Genomic DNA, 13,605 nt, shown 5'->3' on the forward strand with positions numbered 1-13,605 from the left:
AAAAAAAAAAAAATTAGCCAGGTGTAGTGGCGCACATCTGTAGTCCCACACTCAGGAGCTGAAGTGGGAGGATCCATTGAGCCTAGATGGCCAAAGCTGCAGTGAGCTGCGATCGTGCCACTACACTCCAGCCTGGGTGACCCTGTCTCAAAAGAAATAAATTGCAGACACTGTCTCACTACACTCCAGCCTGGGTGACCCTGTCTCAAAAGAAATAAATTGCAGACACTGTCTCAAAAGAAATAAAAAATAAAAATAAATAAAAGAGCTGTGCAGGAAAAGTCAGAGAACTTTGCAAAGAAAAAGCTCAAATATTCTCTTTCACCTTCCTGTCGTTTGTGAGGTCATATCTCATAGTAACCTGCAGTCACTTCTCTCTCCCGAATTTTATTTCAACGCTGTTAAGGTTTGTCTCTGTGGTTCCTGTCCATTACATGAATTCACTAATGACTATAGTTCCACTGTCAGTACACTACGCTTTTCCTCCATCTTCTGGCCACCTGTCCCCATCCAGCTTATCAAAGTTTTATTTATCTGTTAGCCATGACTCCATCTTAAGCAGAAATGATACAAATAAGTGATGAGGATGTGACACCCGTAAATATACATCCTCCAAAAAGCTTTCGGGGCTTTTAAGATGGACATAAGGGTTTTATTGCAGGACTTTTAGCACCTAGCAATCGTTAAACTTCTTTCTGTCTCTGTGGATTTGCCTATTCTGAACATTATATAAATGGAATTATGTAATATATGACTTTCTATGGCTGACTTCTTCCACTTAGCATAATGTTTTCAAGGTTCATCATATTGTAGCATGTGTCTATAATTCATTCCTTTTTATGGCTAATATTCCATTGTGTGAATTTACTACATTTTATTTATCCATTTTTATTTATTCATTCATCATCAGTTGATGAACATTTGTTTCCATGTTTTGGCTCTCATAAGTAATGCTGCTATGAGCATTCATGGACAACTTTTTGTGCAGATATGTGATTTCACTTCACTTTGGTATATACCTAGGAGTGGAATGGCTTGGTCTTATGGTAACTGTGTTTAACTTTTTGAAGAACTGCCCAGCTGTTTTCCTAAATATACGAGGGTTGTGATTTCCCTGTGTCCTCACCAACACTTATTATTGTCTGTCTTTTTTATCATAGCTGTCCTAGTGGGTGTGAAGTAGTATCTTGATGTGATTTTGATTTGCATTTCCCTCGTGACTAATGATGGTGAGCATCCTTTTGTGTGCTTATTGGCCATTTGTATGTCTCCTTTAGGGAACTGTCTAAACCCTTTACCCATTTTTAAATTTGGTTATCTCTTCATTGTTGAGTTGTAAGAGTTCTTTATATCTTCTAGATATGAAAAAGTATATATGACGTTTTAGATATATGACTTGCAAATATTGTGCTTATGTGCCTTTGTCTAATTTTCTCTTCTTTTGTCTTGGAAGAAGCAGGAAAACTGCTGAGGATTCCATACTGACATTCCAATTGCCCATGCTTTCTGTCAGTGTCCTTCCTCTCCTATAGGCTGGGCTTTCCCCACCAGACAAGCAAATAATGGAAGTAACATTCCTGAGATGACAAAGAAGTGTACCCAAATCATCTAGTGTGTAGAAATGGCAAGAAAGTGTATAAAAATGAAAAAAGATTTCAATTAATTGAAAGGAATTTGGGAAAAGTTGTTACTCCAAACATATAAAGACAAGGTAGAGAGATATTAAGAATAAATTCAGTTCAACATGAATTAAGCATACCGTGTACAAGACAGCGTGTTAAATATTGTGATGAAAATAAGACATTTCTCCTTCAAATGAGATTTATTGAGCACTTACTATAGGCCAGGCATGCATAGGCACGAACACTTAAAGGCAGAAGCTATTCTTGCCTCCCTGCTTATTTGTCACCATCATTTGAATCAAGACAGCAAGCTCCAACATGTGACCACATACACGAAGTCCCCTGACAGTTAATACAAAGGCTCTCCACAATACAGGAGTTGAGTAGGGTCCCACAGCGTGACTGCAATTTCCCCCACCTTGACACCCTCAGACCCTATCTGCATGTCTGTCCATCCATCTACCCATCATCTCCAGCTCAGCCTGCCCAACCTGACCTGGCCTTCAAAAATAAGACACTAAGCTCCTCCTTGGTGTATCCTTCCCTTCTTTCCCTCTTTCTTCTCGTCTTAAGACTGTACCTCAGTTTTCTAGTCCTAGTGATTTATTCCCAAGGATTTCGTTTTCTTCCTCTCTTGTGACTCAGCCTCCTGGGACTGCCCAGTCCAAGGCTCCTCCCTCTGAAAATCCCGTACCCTTCCCTGGTTTTCTAGGACAGCCTTGCTGATCTTGGTTTGTTTGAAGCCACTTCCTTCCTGCTTGTTTGTCCTTGAGGTCTCTGCAGCATGGGCAGAGCTAACGCACACTGGGGCTGCTGGCCAATGTGACCTTGAAGCAGCAGAGCTCCCTCTATAAAATGAGATGAGACTCCAGGGTGCTTAGAAGTATTTATAAAAGGGCCCTGGCCATCCACTCCTGCCTTTCACCATTCAGTCTAGGAGGCTGAGGGGCTGAGAACAGCAAGACAGGAAAATGGACGGTGCAGTAGTGAGTCTTCATGACCACACCCTGCTCTCTGCTGCATGGTCCCCACAGACAGCTCCAATCCTGGCTCAGCCTCCCTTTCCCTCTGGCCTCTGCTCTCCCTGTAGTCACCTTCTTTCCTTTTAAATGAATCATGCATTCAAATGGCAGGCAGGTCCCTTTTAAAATGCACTGTTTGTGGAGCATCTCTAAGGAGATGATTAGCAGGCTTCTGGAAAGGACGATTGAACGTGCCATGCAGGGAGGGCATCACTCCATAGCATATGTCACGTATTAAACTAGGGGGAACCCCCTGGATCTGCTGTGATACAGAAAGAGGAAAAAGGCAGAGCACCCCCTGAGGTTCCTTTGGTCTATGGAGGCCTCTACGAGGGGTCATGGGTCTATTCCTGACATCCGCCATCCAGGCTGAGGCATAGTGACCCAGGGCTGAGCAGCGAGAGACCTGCCTGCCCAGGACAGGTCCTGGCAGTGTCTGTGGAAATGGCAGAGGGAACTCAGAAGGCATCTGAGAAGTGGTTTCAGGGCGGCCTCCAATCAGGTCAGCACTGCAGCAAGACCCTCAGCAGGCGGAGAGCTGCCAGGGCGCCCCACTTCAGTCCCAGAGGATCACCTGATCCTGAAGATGAGCCAAGTGGGCCGTGGGGTGACCTTGAAGCCCACAGTCTCAGCCCAGCTGTTAGCTCAGGGCCTGGGAGCAGGTCTGAGGCCAGCCTGACCCTGTCAGGCTTGATTCTGGAACCATCTGTTGGGCTGTGGTATGACTAAACCCTGCTGAGGGGCAGCCTGAGCCCAGGAGAGCCACCTGATTCTCTTGAAAATACCAATTCTGGGCTCCAGCAGTCTCTGAACATAAGGGCCTTGGGATCTGCACTTTCAAGGAACAGCCAGGGTACTCTTGATGCACAATTAAATAGGACAACTACAACATGAGAGAAAAGGACTGGTGATTTGAGGCTCACTGATTGGAGTCCTAAGCCCTCCAATTAATATCTGCCTGGCTTTGAGCAACTTAATTTGTCTGAGTGTCAATTTCCTTCACCCTAAATGGGAAGATAGTACCCTAAGTCCACTGTGGGGATAAAATGTTTCAATGTGTGTAAAGTTTTGAGCACATGCTCAGTACTATTAAATGGTAGGTATGGTCAGTAACAGATGTTTCTTCTGCACTGGACTGGGATGGCAGAGACCAGAAAAAAAGATGGAAATCAATAGTGCCCTATTTACACTGTGCCCCTCCTGTGTATAAAGGGAAGTACAGGACGTCATATACATTGTAATAGAAATAACTCATGTGTTCCTTACAAGAGTCCCAAGAGAGAGGTACCACTTGTTAGCCCCTTTTTAAGGATGAGGAAACTGAGGCACAGAGGGTGTGAGGGACTTGCACAAGGATCCACAGGTTAAATCCTCATGGGGCTGAGATCACGCCCAGGCAACCTGGTTCCAGAGCAGGGCTGTCACCCACTGTATCCCCTTCCTCTGTGGGATCAGCTGCATCCCAGAGGCAGTGAGAACCCCCATTCACGTTTCAGAAAGCACTGATTCAGAAGCTGCAGAACACAAATGCAGAAGTATTTTTTAAGTTGATTTGAGTTGTTTTAATATCATGTCCATAATAGGCTTGCACTGAAATAGAGGCAAGACATGAAACTTGCTCTAAATGCATGCACACAGGTCCATGCAGGCCACCTCTTCCAATAAAGCATTCGTGTGGACAAATACCCACCAAGCATCTGCTGGGTAACGAGCCATGCTAAACACCATCATGGATAAATGTGAAGAAAGCATCTGCCTTTGAGGGGAGGGAGAAGGTATAAGACGCACGCAGGTGGAAATAAGCATCATTCAAGCTGCGTGTCTTAGATCACCTACAAGTCATCGGCCTGTAGAAGATTGGAGAAGAGAGAGAAGCTCTTATTAGCCAGTGGCATCTTCTCAGTCTATACCTCTTCCTGCTCTATCCAGTCCACTCTCAAGCCACCACCCATATGTGCCAGTGACTCCCAAATGTATAGTCCCAGTTGAGACCACTTATCTGAGCTCAAGACCCCAAGTCCACCTGCTTCCTAGGCACATCAAGCCCAGCCTCCTCTCCTCCCCACAGGCCTCCTCTGCCTGGGTTTCCTGTCTGCGTGGCTGTTTGGAGCAGACCCAGCTGCCAGCTGTGGCTCCTTCTCCCCCCCACACCCACACCCAGTCTGCAAGGCTCACCTGCCCTATCTCCTAGGCCTCTCCTGGCCCACTGCTTCTCTCCACCTTCTGGCCCAAGCCCTCAGCGTCACTCAGTGTATTCCAGATTCTCCTGATTGGTCTTCCTTGATCAACCCATTCTCCGTTCTAAAGCCAGAGGGATATTTTCAAAACACCTGTCTCATCGTTCTACTGTCCAGCTTAAAACTCTTCAGTCTTTCCCATTCCTCTTAGAAGAAAATTCTAAAATCTTGGCATGTCCTGTGAGGCCTAAATGGCCCCCCCACCCCGCACGGTTCTAGCCTTGGAAATCACTCTCTCGCCTTGTCTTTATCCTGGTCTCAGCGGCTTTTTGGCTCTTTTTTAGTCTGTGCAAATAATAGTAACAAAATACCACAGACTGGGTGGCTTATAAACAAAAGAAACTTATTTCCCACAGTTCTGGAGGGTGGAAGGCCAAGGCTGAGGCAGACTTAGTGTCTGGGGCGAGCACCTGCTCTCTGGATCGTAGGTGGCATCTTCTCGCTGTACCCTCACATGGGGCAAGGGGCCAGGGAACTCTCTGGGGCCTCTTTTATGATAAGACACTAATCCCATTCAGGAGGGTGGAAAGCACTTTTGTCTCTCATGCTTTCCCTGCCTACCCCTTATCTGATTCCCACTCATTTTCTAGGGTTCAGCCTTCATTGACCCTCAGAACTTCATTGCCCCTCAGGATTCCATGCTGTAATAGCAGGTGATGAAATCATTAATTGCGTGTCAAGCTGTCTGGTGTCTGCATCTCCTGCTGGAGTGCAGCTCGCTGAAGGCCAGGACCACGTCTTTCTTGCTCTGTGCAGCCCTCAACAAGTGCAGGGCCCGAGCACAGTGTGGGAATATTCATGGGGTTGTTGAGGAAGGGCATTTTCATTTCTACTCCATTGCTACTGTAAGAAATTGCCACAGATTTTGTGCTTTAGAATAGCACAGATGTATTCTTTTACAGTTCTAAAGGGCAGAAGTCTGAAAGAGTCTCACAAGACTAAAACTAAGGTGTCGGCAGAGCTGCTTCCTTCTGGAGGCTCAGAGGAGCAGCCATTTCCTTGCCTTTTCAGCTCCTAGTGGCCACTTGCATTCCTTGGCGCCTGGCCCCTTACTTACCTCACTCTCAGGGCTTGCTTCTGTCATTCCATCTACTAGTGCTCACTTGAGACTTCTGCCTCTGCCTAGGAGGATCTCCTGTTTGCACCGGGCCCACCGGATAATCCAGGATAATCTTTCCCTCTCAAGATCCCCAACTTAATCACATTGGCAAAGTCCCTGTTGCCATATGAACTTGCGTTCACATACTCTGGGGGTTAGGACACCTTTGGCATCGGGGGATCAGGACATCTTTGGGGGAGCTGTTATTCCATCTACCGCAGGATGGATGTAACAGTTTCAGTGGATTCGAAGTGGAGATAGAAACATGGTGATTTATTCTAATGTATGCTACGACCCTCTTTGGTATGTTGGAGGTGTCATGATTGCACTTATTTATAATATAAATGTTTTAAATATAGAAATTGAAATGGCTCAAACACATGTGAGATTCAGTTGATGAAGATAAATTTTAATATATTCTCAGCCTGTCAAAGTTATAAAGAAATGTGAAAGCTCAAAGGAAAGGGCTCATACATTGAACCGTCGTGCTAGACAGTGCCTCTCCGCTCTGAGTGGACCGTTCAGCACGCCTGCTCCTCTCCTGTCCGGGAAGTGGATCCACATCCCCCCTTTTCTGGTCTTGTCTCTTGTGTGTGGCTGGTCAGTGTCTGTTGAATCACAACATTTGACAGTGGATAAGAGAAAATTCCAGCCCAAGATGAGAAGGAAATGTAATGGACCACTCTTCCAGTTACACACATACATTCATCCCTTGGTATCCATGGGCAACTGGTTCCAGAAACCCTCTTCCAGCCTCTGCACCAAAAGATGCCAACATCCACAGATGCTCAAGTCCCTGATATAAAACGGGATAGATGCATATAACCTACACACATCCTCCTGTGTACTTTAAATCATCTCTAGATTACTTATGATACCTAATACAATTTAAGTGTTCTATAAATAGTTATACTATATTGATTTCTTATTTGTATTATTATTATTATTTGAGACGGAGTCTCACTCTGTCTCCCAGGCTGGAGTGCAGTAGTGTAATCTCGGCTCACTGCAAACTCCACCTCCTGGGTTCAAGCGATTCTCCTGCCTCAGCCTCTCAAATTGCTGGGATTGCAAGTATTTACCACCACACCCGGATAATTTTTGCATTTTTAGTACAGATGGGGTTTTGCCATGTTGGCCAGGCTGGTCCCAAACTCCTGACCTCAGGTGATCTGCCTGCCTTGGTCTCCAAAGTGCTGAGATTACAAGTGTGAGCCACTGTGCCTGGCCTATTTGTATTATTTTTTTATTTTGTACTGTAGCTTTTTTTTCCTAAATATTTTCAATCCATGGTTGCTTGGATCCACAGATGCAAAATCCATGGACGTGGAAGGCCAACTGTATGTGCAAAGCTTCTGAACAATACGCATTTCATTCAGAGAAACTTAGGGAAGTCATGGATGGGAACATTGAATTGAGGAGTAAAAGAGACATCAACAGCCTGAAAATGGTCAGGCATCATTCAGAGTCTCAAAAATCAAAGGTTGAGAGGATCTGTGGGTGAACCCAACTTACACAGTGATTCTGGAAAAGATGGTTTCTGTGCCCTAAGAAGAAGAAGTGACCACCTACAGGCAGTATTAGTTGGGAAGAATGTCATGTCAAAAGACCATCCCTTTCTTTTATAGTTTCCCTATGATGATGAGTCAGGAAACTATTGTGGATTTCCCTGACGCATTTGAAGAAACTTGCAGGGTCATATTCTCATAGACAAGGTGGAATAATGTAAACTGGGGGAATAATAACTTGGGCAAATTTATATTTGTTTATTTCTCTTATGTCTAATTTCTCTTTGGTGGATGTGAAACTGCGGATGAATGAACAATTGGGTGAATGACCAAAAGGGTCTCTTAGTAGGGTGGGTTTTATTGAACTCTATGTAGGAGGTTTCTGGTTTCTTGACCTTTTGCAATATCCTGAAAAGTGGGGGGAAAGGGTTCTGGGAGCCAGAGGAAGGAGTCTGGGGTTGAACTGATTGGAAGCTTGATACAGCGAGAGACGTGGAAAAATACATATTTCGGAGACACAGAAGATTGTCAAGAGACGTCAATGTCATAACCAGGAAAATGGTGCCAAGAAGGGTGAACAAAACTGGGAAAAAATTAACTAGGACCGTATGAGGCATTATACTGGCATGCCGTAAAATAAAAATAAAATTAAATTAAAAACAAGACAATAAAATAGACAAGCTTCTTCTGTGCCCTAAGAATAGAAAGAAGTGACCACCTACAGGCAATATTGGTTGGGAAAGATGTCATGTCAAAAGACCATTCCTTTCTTTGACAGGTTTCCTATGATGATGAATCAGGAAACCATTGTGGTTAGCATCCCTAGGAGGATGGAGTAGAGAGTGGTAGAGGTGAGACGCTTTCCCAACCTTGCTCACCTCCTGCTGGAGTTTCGAGGGCAGTTCTGGATCCCATTGTTTAACAGGGACACCGATACGCTAGGATGTCTGAAAGCAGCCAGCCTGGAAAGGAGCAGTCTCAGGAACAACACAGTGCTTTCTGCAGATGCTGGAAAGGCTAGCACCGAACAGGAGAATCCTGTTTGTTCTGGGGTTACCCTGGGGAACAGGAGTGAACCTGGCAGTGGAAGCTGCAGGCCTCACCATTTTCCTCTCTGCTGCCATTGCTCCTGCCTTCAGCACTGCGTGGAGGGCGCATCCTACACTCCAGCTCTCCAGCCAGGTTCTCACCACCCACACTCCAGATTTGCTAGCAAATGCACCACATGCAGAATTTCCATTCCAAGACTCCTACTCTGTATCCTTCTTGCTTGGGCAACCCTCCTGCAACATGCTGGGACCACATGGAACTGCCAGCGCTTTGCTCCCATCACGATCCTCCCACCCATCAACACATCCTGGCTCCCCTTTCTCTTTGCCCAGGTTAGACTCCATGGTCTATCTTTACGATTGCCCTGAGACCACCTACACCTCCTCTGACGCTTTTGCCTCCTGCCTGGCCATACCCAAACCCTACTTCCACCTCCTCTGTTCCTGCACCCAGGTGGCTCAGGTTTGCCCAGGCAAACCAGGTGGCCGAGCTGAGGCTGCCCTTTTCAGTTTATGACAGAATCCTCCCATGCAGTCTCAGCACTCGTAGAAAATCCCATTTCATTTCCCTAGTAAGATCACTTTTTTAAAAGAAGAAACCTAAGCGTTCCCCTTCATTCTCTCTCAGTTGCGATGGCACGCATACTTATTTGTCACAGTACAAAATCATAATAGGCAACTCACTCCTCTCCCTCCACTAAGTTGAAAGATTTACCTGCATTTCCACCAGTGGATCTCAAACAGGGAGCTGGGAGACTCCTCCCCAGGGACATTTGCAATGTCTGGAGAGCTTTTTGGTTGTTACAACTTGGGTTGGGGTGGGGTGCTGCTGGCATCTAGTGGATAGAGCCCAGGAACGCTGTTAAATACTCAATTATGCGAAGGGCAGCCCCTCACCTCAAAAAATCATCCAGCCAAAATGTCAGTAGTGCCAAGGTTGAGAAAGCCTAGTCTACACCCACCTTCTATCTGTCACTATCTGGCTGTACACATCAGGGAGAGACAAAGCCTAGCGATGTGTCTCAATTGGGTCTATTGGCATTTGGGGTAGGACAGTTCCTTGTGTAAGATCGTCCCATGCATTGGAGGACATTTAGAATTCCTGGCCCCTGGCGGGGTGCAGTGACCCCTGCCTATAATCCCAGCACCTTGGGAGGCCAAGGTGGGTGAATCATCTGAGGTCAGGAGTTCAAGACCAGCCTGGCCAACATGGCAAAACTCCATCTCTACTAAAAATACAAAAATTAGCCAGGCGTGGTGGTGTGCTACTCTGACGCTGAGGCAGGAGAATCACTGGAACCCAGGGGTCGGAGGCTGCAGTGAACCGAGATTGCGCCACTGCACTTAAGCCTGAGCAACAGAGCAAGACTCCATCTCAAAAGTTCTCCCAGTTGAGAACCATTATACGATGATGGTGATTTCATCATTCACAGGATTGGGTGGTCCAATCCATTTCCTTTTTTCGTGTGTGTGTGTGTGTGTGTGTGTTTGAGACAGGGTCTCACTGTGTCACCCAGGCTGGAGTGCAGTGGCATAATCATAGCTCACTGCAGCCTCAATCTCTTGGGCCCAAGTGATCCTCCTGCCTCAGCCTCCTGAACTAGGACTACGGGTGTGCACTACCTGCCAGGCCAATTTTTTCTAAATTATAAAAAATCAAAGTAAGGTCAAACAAATATTTTGATGTCATTTGCTCAGTATGTTTATATATATATATATTGGTATGACTTCCTAAATCCCCAAAGAACAAAATACATCCTTTCCTCTAACATTTTTCTTTACCACTGAACACAAACATATAAAAATAAAACAGACTTTTAAATATACTATCAAGATATAAAGTGTGTGGGCAGGTTATACGTATTTTTAGAAAAACGCATCCCTTGTGAAGGTCTTACAAAATCATAGCCCATAAAAATATGAGTGTAAAATAAATTGTAGCAAGAGGAGGATTACTTATCTCAGAGAAGTTTAACTATCCAGAAGGCAAACGTGATGTTTAATTGAAGATCATTCGAATACAAGAACACTGCTTTATTGTGTCCTTTATGACTCCCCAGGTCATGTAATCCACTCTGTTGCATACAAAGTGCTGTGACTGATCATTCTCCCGATTCAGAAGACTTCTGGAACCCCGATACAATGGGGTCCATGCCTGTGGGCGTGAAACCCACCCCCTAAGAACAGAGCCTTTTAATATTTTGGTCCCTTGACTCCCTGGATTGAATCTTCACATACCATATTATTATCTGTTATAGGAAAAATAAAAATAAAAAAGGTTAAAAATCGAGATCATCCTGGCCAACATGGTGAAACTCCATCTCTACTAAAAATACAAAAATACAAAAATTAGCTGGGCATGGTGGCATGCACCTGTGGCCAGGCATGGTGGTGAGCGCCTGTAGTCCCAGCTACTTGGGAGGCTGAGGCAGGATAATCGCTTGAACCCAGGAGGCAGAGGTTGCAGTGAGCCAAGATCGCGCCACTGCACTCCAGCCTGAGTGACAGAGCAAGACTCTGTCTCAAAAAAAATAAATAATAAAAAGAAGAAGCCCCTGGCTGGGTATGCAAGCACTTCACCCAGCAGAGGCCACCTGTTGAGTGCTGGGTGGGCACCAGGGCAGCCTTGATGAGTGAGTGCAGTCAGGGTCCAGAGGGCAGACATCAGGACAGCTCCTGCCACTCTCCACCATGGTCCTCGGGCAGGTAGGACATCCCTCTGGGCTCCCCAGGTGGCCACTATGAGAGTATGGATCAGGTTTTTCTGGTCCTACTCTTGAAACTTGAATCCTCTTGGTTTACAAGCTGCCCATCCTCACAGGGCATGGGTGGCCAACTCTAAAGTCAGGTGAAAAGGGGAGAAATACCCAACAGAATGTCCACTGGCCTGAAGGAGAGCTGCAATCAGCACAGTCCACATCCTTCAGCTCCTAGGGTCACCCACACCAGTGGAACACAAGGAAAATCAGTAAGCTCACTCAAGTTGCAGGAGGTAGAGAGCCCAATGGAGCACCCCACAATGCCTCTTTACAGCCTTTATGAAAAATAGTTCATTGATCGCTACTAATACATCTAACATTAGGTGGGCATGTCTCCACCACGTCTAAGAACAGAGACAAACAGAGCTCCAGAAACATGAAGCCCTGTAATTAGTGAGCAGTCTTTCAGTTGAAAGAAATAGAAAAGTAGGCTCATATGGACTTAAAGAACTGAGAAATTTTACAGTTCACTAACTGAAAAATTCAGAGGTAGGCTTTTCTTAGGGGCTAAACAATGTCAACCAAATGAGGCTTTTTCCCGCTCCCTCTCTCCTGTGGTATCTGTTTCATGTTTAGAGTGGCTCCATTGTAATCCACTGTGGCTGCCCTCCAGGTACAGATGCTCCTCTGTGTATGTCCAACAAAAGTAAGCATCTCTCCAGGTGGACTCCGAAGAAAGTTGGGAGGGTTTCCACCGCAGAATTCCTCAGCAAGTAGCTCCTTGAGCTTTTGTGACCAAACTTGCTGTTGTGCCAGTCCCTGAATCCATCATTACAGCCAGGGATTGGAATTTGCTGGTTGGTTTAGGCAATCCAGGTTCTCAGGGCCTGGGGATGGATGGACTAAGGTTTCTGAAGCTGTATGTGAAAGGGAAGTAGATGCCTAAACAAAAGATTAGATGTGGCTAGGCATGGTGGCTCATGCCTATAATCCCAGCACTTTGGGAGGCTGAGGTGGATGGATCACAGGTCAGGAGTTCAAGACCAGCCTGACCAACACAGTAGGGTAAAACTACAAAAATTAGCCAGGCATGGTGGTGGGCGCCTATAATCCCAGTTACTCAGGAGGCTGAGGTAGGAGAATTGCTTGAACCCGGGAGGCAGAGGTTGCAGTGAGCTGAGATCACACCACGGTACTCTAGCCACTCCAGCCTGGGTGACAGAGCGAGACTCTGTCTCAAAAAAAAAAAAAAAAAAGATGAGATCTGTTACCCAGAGGAAGGGCAATACCTCCTACAGCCCCTTTTTACCAAAGTAGCCTCTCATCAATCGACAGCATGCATCAGGGTCCTCTCTACTAGCTGGTATTGCATTTCCTGGCCATTTCAGGGGCGCAGCTGCCGGTAACCACATTTGTGTTGCACTCTTGTGACTAAGGGAGGGGCTGCCATCCAACTTCCTTTAGACACTGTATTCATTTCCTATAGCTGATGTAAAAACTTACCACAACTTACTGGCTTAAAATAACCCAGATTTATCATGTTATTGTTCTGGAGGTCAGAAGTCCAAAAGAGGTCTCACCAGATTAACATCAAGGTGTTGGCAGGACTCTGTCCTTTTTGGAAGTTCTGGGTCAGAGTCTTGTTTCCTTGGCTTTCTCAGCTTTGAAAAGCTGCCGGCACCCCGGGGTTCATGCCCCTTCCATATTCAAAGCCAGCTGCAGCCAGGAGGGTCTTCCTTAGTCAAATCACTTCGAGGCTTTCCACATAATGATCTTTTGATTGCCTTGGGCTCAGCCAAATCATTCAGGATGATCTTCGGATCCAAAATCAGCTGATTAGCAACCGACTTACAGGGAACATACTCACATGTTCCAAATATTAGGATGTGGACATCTTCGGGGGGCCATTAGCTTGTCTACCACATGTGTAAGAAAGTGATACAGAGTTTAGCTGGGTTTTCCACTGTGTAAATGCAAAGTTTTCTATTTACCTTTAAAAATATATAATCTCCTTTCTATTTCTATGTAATAACCCACAGTAGAGAAGCAAAAATTCTCCCTATGTAAATGTACTGTGTTATTATTCTATAATGACTTACATCTGAGGGCTAATTCCATTGCTTTCATCACAACAATTTTGTGAAGAAATTAGCTTTAATAGTGAACAAATAAATTGGGTGCAACTAATGACAGCCTCATTCAGCCACAAATTCTAAATATTTCTCATATATGTGAATTCAGTTTCTTCTTACTATTTTCACTTCTTTTCTCCTTTGCAACTCAGTTATTTTTACAAAGATACAGATGTGGCTTTTGTTATGCAGGTTACATCCTATCATTCTTTCATCTTTTTTTTTTTTTTTTTTTTT

At 45.3% G+C, this 13,605-nt stretch overlaps 1 protein-coding gene and 1 pseudogene across 1 annotated transcript in view; one reads left to right on the forward strand and one right to left on the reverse strand.

Moving 5' to 3' along the window:
• Positions 1-6,544, reverse strand: part of LOC119474015 — an 8,802-nt pseudogene extending 2,258 nt beyond the window's left edge.
• The window catches only part of CREG2 (cellular repressor of E1A stimulated genes 2), a 40,653-nt gene that overhangs the window by 15,026 nt on the left and 12,022 nt on the right, over positions 1-13,605 (forward strand). The window lies entirely within an intron of this gene.

This window comes from Cebus imitator, unplaced genomic scaffold, assembly GCF_001604975.1.
Source record: "Cebus imitator isolate Cc_AM_T3 unplaced genomic scaffold, Cebus_imitator-1.0 Scaffold202, whole genome shotgun sequence".
NCBI classification, from domain to species: Eukaryota; Metazoa; Chordata; class Mammalia; order Primates; family Cebidae; genus Cebus; species Cebus imitator.